Below are 6,692 nucleotides of genomic sequence, written 5' to 3' on the forward strand. Positions count from 1 at the left end.
TATTCAAAAACTACTCCAATGTAGGTTTCCTAGAGTGAAGACAATACACTGCACAGACCTTTCTTTGTCTCCCTTTGAAACAGACAGTTTTGTTTTGGATACTAGGTTCTTGCCATTATGTGGCATAGGATCTACTAGAATTTAATTTTCAGGAAGATAATATTTTTTCCTATTGTGTTTTACCTTTGTAAAGTTTGTGTGTGACTTCATGCTTGACCTTTGTTATGACGTTAGATTTCAGCATCATTTACCCTGTCTTTAAGTACCTTTACCAGACAGTTGCCTTCTTTAAGATTTCATGATAAGGTTTACTTTATGTCTAAGATCCATCACTTCTGTGTTTACTAACTTTGAGAAACTTGTCACAGTAGACTTTCTCATCTATACCATCTGTGGAAAAGAGTTCCAAATAGGTTTTATGAAACCATGGTTGAGAAGTTCTTTATTCAGGTTGACATTAATCTGTGCATGGCTAAATACCTCACCTCTATGCCCCCCAATACCAAGTTTTCCTTATCGCCTACAGCTTCCTATTGACGTCAGTGAGCCTGAATATGCAAAGGAAACATGAAGCTCCTCATTCCCTGAGAACCAGAATATTTATGTTGGGCAAATCCCTGAACCCTAAAATGGATTTAATCAGTCCAATCCACATTATAAATATCATGTTGCAAGGATACACATATGCTGGAACAGAAAGGTAGATTTCATTTTAACTTTTAAATTTGCAAAATTATGTCCTGTGGGGCATCAATTTTTCTTGGACACTGACACTCCAGGGACTTCATGCCAAGAATTCTTGAGGAGCTTGCATTAGGTAAATTCATGTTCTTCATTGAGATAGGAGCAGCTTCCTCTTTGTTATTAAAGATATCATACGTCATCTTTTAGAACCTGATTGGAAACTCCTCTCTGTTTTTCCAAACTCCATTTCCTCCAGACAATTCCAAAGAATGGCCAGGTGATCTTTGCAATCTTTTTATTCTTTTATATTCTTTCTCTCTCATGTCCCAATTTCTGACTTGTTCTAACTCCTTCCTGCCTTCCTGCACTCCTGCCTTCCCTCCTACTACAAATAGCACATCAACATATAGTTATTATTTACATAATATTATCTAAATATGTGAAAAATAGAAGGTTTAAAATTTAGTTAAGTTTCTTAATTCTCATCTGAATGTGAGAGTAATGCATAGGACTCTTATAAACGTTACCTTCTATCTATAAAGAAAACATTTTGAAAAATTGCAGTACAATATAGCAACCAGGATTTTGATGTTACAGTAGTCAAAATATGCAACATTTTTATTAAAGAATTACAAATATACCCTTAGATGGCTATAACTATATTTCTATTTACTTCTCTTCAAAATCACAAGAAGTCTTTTATTGATTTAAATTTTGTCATTTTAAAATGTTATATAAATGAAAATAAATATATAATAATATGTAGCTTTTGGGAATTGGATTTTATACACAGCATATTGCTCTGTACATTGATTCAAGTTATTTCATAGGTTTGTATTATGTTTTACTGCTGAGTAGTATTCCATGGCATATATATATATATATATATATATATATATATATATATATATATACCATTGTTTGTGTAACCATTTGTCTTCTAAAGAACATCTGAACTGTTACCAGTTCTTGGTTGTTAGGGTGTATGCTATTGTGAATATTCATTTATAGGCCTTTGCATGAATGTGTCTTCATTTACCTGTGATAAATGTCCAGATATCAATTTATCTTACAATTTCCAAGTCATATGGCAGTTTCATGCTTTGTTCTTTTTAAAAAATGGCCAATCAGTTTTCTAGACTGGCATGTCTGCATTTGGTTTAAATAGTATTTCTTATTTTAGCCACTCTGATAGATGTCTCATTGACAGATATCTCACTTATTGATTTGATATCTCAGTGGGGTTTTGATTTATGCTTCCCTAATGTTGAACACATTTGAATATTTTTTCATTTGACTGTTTTTATATTTTTTCTTCATTACAATGTCTGATTATGATTTCTACCTACTTGTGTAAATTTCCGTTACTGTTTTGTCTTAAGAGTTCTTTATATTTTCTGGACACCAATCTTTTGGTGATGTGATTTTCAAATATTTTCTCTCTATTTTTATCTTAGTCATCATTTTCTTAGCAGAATTTAAACAGAGAATATTTTAGTTTTGGACAAAATCTAATTAATGTTTTCCCATCATGGGTTATATTACTAAGGTCAATTGTAAGAACTCTTTTCCCTATTCTTCTGAAAATAGGGAAAATGAAGACTTTTCCCTATTTTCTGAAATTTTTAAGCTCATGAAGTTAACTTATACGGTTTATGTGTTATGTATATAACTTGTCATCAAAGTCTACTGGTGTTAACATTACACAAATTTGAGTAAGTCACCTTCATTATTCATCCTTTACCCTACTAGTATTTATCCTGTTGTCTTAGTGTTTTGTATATAAAGCTATAACAGTTTTATAATTTTTATTTTCATCATTAAAGATAACAGAAATCTCAAGAGGAAAAGAAAGGTCTGTTGTATTGACCTGTTATTTCACTAATCTGTTTTATTCCTTTTTCCATCTTAATGTTCCAAACTTTTTCCTTTTTTCCTTTTTTAACTCTGTGCTCACTCACTCCTGTGATGCTTAGGGGACCCTAGATGGTACTGAGGATTGAACTAGGAATTGACTGTATGCAAGACTAGTGCCTTAATTCGTAAATATCTCTTTGTCCCCACACTTCCTATTTTTACCATTTTTTTATTTGAAAAGCTTTTTTCCAAAGAATTGTGCCAACAACATTGTCTCTTAATTTTCTTTAATCTGAGAATGACCTAAATTGCAATGCAAAAGTTATTCCTTTTAAAAATCATTGGGTTTATTAAGGACGACTTTCTACTATCTATTTTGGGGGGAGGAGGTGGTGGCTTAGGAGGGCAGTTTACCTCCAAATGTATGTGTCAAGTCTCAATGACTAGAGGCTCAATTTACCAAATGCTTAGGACCAATTGTAATTTGTGGGGGGTAATTAATAAGAATTTCTGTGTTCAGGTCATGCCACTGAGAAGACAGACTAGCAAAGCTTGTCGTTTTAGACTGGTCTCCACTTTTTTGTGTGAGGGCTCGGAAAGAATTTTGTTTTTAAAACTATGTGTAGAGAATTGTGACAGAGAGAGGTCTCCTGGAAAGTAGGTGTCTAAGCCTCCTAATTCCTCAGAAGTTATTAAACTTTCAGATAGTTTTTGATAATTGCTAACTAAAGTTTTTCTAGAATAGCTATGACTTTAAAAATCAATTTCTTTCTTTCTTTTCTGTAGATATTATATCTGCCATTATAGAAATGAAATTTATGGAAAGATGAACATTTAGGTGTAAAAAAGAGACAATGAAAAGAAATAAAGTAGTATCAGAAATTTGTCTAAGAATTACTTCATACTTATGGTAATAGTCTGTAGTAGGTACTGGGGTAGTTGCTTTACATAGATAACACATTTAATTCTCAAGGAAGTCTCTTGAAGTCACATGGTTCTTAAGAGTTGGACATAAGGTTTGAATTTGTGCTTGCGTGACTCTAAAGACACGCATATTTTTCTTTTAAACATATGAATGTTTTTCTTTTATATTCTATTATCATCCTCAGCATTTCATCCATGTACTTGAGCAAGGTATTTTCTTCATACCAGAGAGAGAGAGCGAGAGAGAGAGAGTGAGAGAGAGAGAAAGAGAGAGAGAGAGAGAGAGAGAGAGAGAGAGAGAGAGAGAGAAAGAGAGAGGAGACACTTACTAACTTCCATTTGTCTCTTACTAGAGAGGGGAACCCCAAACTTAAAATCTCGAGACAAATTATTTTTTTTTCTTTTTGGGTCACACCTGGTGATGCACAGGGGTCACTCCTGGCTCATGCACTCAGGAATTACTCCTGGCGGTTCTCGGGGGACCATATGGGATGCTGGGATTCGAACCCGGGTTGGCCACGTGCCAGGCAAACGCCCTACCCGCTGTGCTATCACTCCAGCCCCCTCAGAGACAAATTATATACCTATATAAAAAATTCTTGAGTACATTCAAAAGGAAACCGAGGGCTGAAGTGATAGTAGAGTGGGTAGGGCACTTGCCTTTCACACAGTTGACTCAGGTTCTATCCTCAGCTCCCCCTAGGTTATCTGCAGCCTTCTTCGAGTGATGCCCTAGTAAGCCTTGAGTATTGCTGGGTGTGCTACTCCAACTTCCTCCGCCCTCTCTCCACCCAAAAAACTATGTCTCAAATAGAAGTTAACTACGTCTCGGATAAAACTCTGACTTCAACTAATTAAAAAGCTATGCTCTCTTTCTGAATTTCTTACTTATAATATAGACTAACCGTCTTTTTTTTTGTCATTAATTAAAATCTTTTGATTCCTTGCATTCTACTTCCATGTTTTCTTCCACTGGGTTTCACTAAAGTATGTTATTTTTTTCAGATCCTGTTTTCTTTACTGAAGCTATTACAAGTCCCTGACCATCACATCCTTCTTTCTTTCCTGCATCTCATTTTAAATGCTGTGCCAAATTTACCCTCAAGTTTGGACTTGATCGTGATATCTTCCACCTGACATATTTTAGTAGATCCTCTCTCTCTATTCATTTCTATAGAAAATCCTGCCTACTTTCAAAGCTTGCATTAAATTATGCCTTTTTACCTTTTCATCCCAATTACCAGCTATAGTCTTACTAAGTTCTTTGTACTTCCCAGTATGATCTATAATTTCCACTGACCCCTTCTCAGTGCTGTTTCACTTTATTTTCGTTACAACCATAAATTCAGCATATTCTTTCAGGCACACTTCAACTCCAATTTACCACTCATTTTGCCTTTTAATGGTGTGCAGATCTCAAAGACAACAAAAATGATGTTACTTATTTTCATCTTCTTTGTTTATTAATAAGTTCTCAATGTTTGCAGATTTGTGTTTCATAATTGAATATTCAAGAATCAGAGATTCTAGCAAAAAATCTGATTTTTTCTTTTTGTTTTGTTTTATTTTGTTTTTTAGCAGGGAGGAGCACTGGGTTGGGGAGCTCCAAGCCATGCTCAGGGTTCAAGGCAAGAGCCTGAGGATGCTCAGGTACAGTTCTTGCTCTTCAGTGCTGGAAAGGTCTGGGCCACCCTAGTGGTACTTGGGAGAACTCTCAGGCCACACACCCACACCCAGGGGCCTTCAGGACTATATCTGATGATACTTAGAAAATAGGTCTTAGAAACAGGACCAAACCCAGGAATGCTCTAAGTGCTGAACTATTTCCCAGGTCCTCTTCTAAATTGATATGGCTGATAAAGTTATTGTTATTCAGTCATCCATTATATTTTGACTCTGGATAAAACTCACCTGGATAAAATGTTCTATTGACCTTGAAAAATAGATGATGTAATCTAGTCCCACCAACTGCCAATACTCTTGTTTAAAAATTTATTTTATTAATTGGGATTCTGTGGTTTATAATATTCTTAATAGTGGTTTCTCACGTATAGCATTACTCTTAAAGATGGGAAGGATTTAACTCTACAACTATTTTTAGCAGCATAAAACTATTAACATTAATTCCACAAGAATGTTTCTTAGCTGGGATAATAGATGAAAAATAATTTCTGAAAAAGTTCTGGACTGTATACAGGTCATGCTTATGTAGCAAATAGAACATTTGGGAAAAAACAATTACATTATGATACATGGAGATAGTAAAAACGACTATCTTTACACAATAGAGGCCTGGGTTTGATCCCCAGGTATTTGATTCTCAAATGCTTCCCCACTCTCTGCACCAAACAACCCTCTGAGTAGTGTGTCAGCAATAGCCGCTGAACACATGGGGTATGGCCCACAACTCTGCCCCCAGCCCCTGCAAAAAAGGAATCAAAACACCTCTTTAACAAACTCAGCATTCTGGTAGCTTTTAATAAAGAAATGTGTTAGTATATAGTAATCCCTTATGTATTGAGATGTACTGAAGGAAATACATCTCATGATGTATTTCCTTCAATCTGGAAATTTTTCATCTGAATAGAAAGTAGAAAGCTTTTCATCTTATCATAGAAGTTTCTGTGGATTCTATGTAAAAGAACTGTGGATGTAAGAGAATTTTGGAACCAGTGGGTCTTCAGTTCTGGTGTGTAATTTTCAATTTACAGACCCATATTTCTTGAGAATGCAAGAATGTGGATTTATGGCCTGTGTAATTTAATAATTATACCCAATAAATGAAAGTGACATCATGTAATTTGGACTGGGGAGTCTAAAATTGCAGAAAGATGCCAGGGAAGAACGCTTATGGTGAAAATTAGGGCTGCTAGTCATTCATTGTTGAACTTGGAGACTGAATGACAGTGCTGTGAATATAAATAATTCCCAGCCATGGAAACAAGCAATACCTTTTCTTGTCCAGCATTATTAAACACCAACATCCCAGTAATAAATCCCACAGTGTAGCTCTAACTTTCACTCATTTTCTTTTACTCCCCATTTTTTCTTTCTCAAATATACTCTCCATTTTCTTTATTAAGATTTACTACTAATAATTCCATGTTAGAAGAGATGGTTGTAAGCTGCTCAGTTAAGAGAATAATTTAGAGTTAAACAAACCTATTTCAACCTGACTGTGAAATTTTCTAACTTGGACCCTTAAGCAAATGACTTCAAAGAGTTTA

This window comes from Sorex araneus, chromosome 3 (genome assembly GCF_027595985.1).
Source record: "Sorex araneus isolate mSorAra2 chromosome 3, mSorAra2.pri, whole genome shotgun sequence".
Lineage (NCBI taxonomy): Eukaryota > Metazoa > Chordata > Mammalia > Eulipotyphla > Soricidae > Sorex > Sorex araneus.